The sequence below is a fragment of the Acyrthosiphon pisum genome, chromosome A3 (assembly GCF_005508785.2).
Source record: "Acyrthosiphon pisum isolate AL4f chromosome A3, pea_aphid_22Mar2018_4r6ur, whole genome shotgun sequence".
Classification (NCBI taxonomy): Eukaryota; Metazoa; Arthropoda; class Insecta; order Hemiptera; family Aphididae; genus Acyrthosiphon; species Acyrthosiphon pisum.
This window is the reverse complement of record NC_042496.1, coordinates 42,053,463-42,054,796: the sequence shown is the minus strand read 5'-3', so window position 1 is coordinate 42,054,796 and position 1,334 is coordinate 42,053,463.

Below are 1,334 nucleotides of genomic sequence, written 5' to 3'. Positions count from 1 at the left end.
TCTTAAGATTCAAGATTCTCAAGATTCTTAAAAAAAAACTTACACTTTAGCTATTACAAGAACAAAATATAGTCAGACTCACTAACAAACGTATTATTTCATAATGATTTATACCATTGTATTTGGCTGTCGTGTAAAATTTCAAAAAAGAACAACCAGAGAAGAAAAAACGCATGAGTGCATAACCGGCATGAAACAGTGCACGATTAACAAACATACACGAACCGAATGCCGGTACTGTCGGTGGAAGAAATGTGTCGAAATGGGGATGTATAGCAGAAGAAACATCCAGGTGACAAACGCTCGTTTTTCGAATATTGAAACCTTAAAATGCCCGAAACCTATTTAATTTGTTTCAAGTATTCAGTTCGTATATACCTCACGTCTTGATTTTCATCGAGAACGTTTGTTGTTCAAAGTGTTTTTTTATTAATATTATATAATGAGTAATAAATTATTGTGAACATGGCTGGAAGAAAACCAGCCGTGGCACCAACAGTAACTATTAATGCAATTTTACTTTTTAAAGACAAAATTATTGATACAGATGACGTCGGTAATGCTAGTAAGTACCTACAGTAAATTATAATGATTGTGTGTTATTAACATAATATTAAGATCCATATAATACAATTAAAAAGAAAAACGTTAGTTTAGTTTTGATATTTAGGTACCTCAGTACATATTGCAGTACTAAGAATATTAGATAAAATAAATTGTATCCCAATATTAAGTTTATACACTTGTATAACATTAAACTTAATTAAAAGGATAAATAAAGTAAATGTGAAATGTTCTAGTGAACTTAATAATTTTATAAAAGAAAATAAAGACATCTCTGAAGGTGTAGGTACTTTTCCGGGTGTAATGAAAATTAAATTATCTGAAGGTGTTATACCAGTAGCAAACCCACCTCGAAGGGTAAATAAATATTTTGGGAATATAAAAAATGTAATAGTATACTTTGATGACATTTTGTGTGCAACTAATACCAAAAATGAAATGGATGAAACGGTTAAAGAAGTAATAAACAGAGCAAAACAATTTAATATTAAATTTAATCCTGACAAAATTCAATTTTATGAAAATGAGGTTAAATATCTGGATTTATTATTTTCAAAAAATGTTATGAGGCCTGATAATGATTGAATAACTGTGATAAAAGAGTTAGCTATACCAAATAACAAGAAACATTTATATAGCATATTAGGTATAATAAATGATGTCGAAAAATTCATTCCAAATTTAGCAGAACTGAGTTCACCACTAAGAGAATTATTAAAAAATAGAATATTGTGGCAATGGACAAATAGGCATACAGAAATATTTAACAA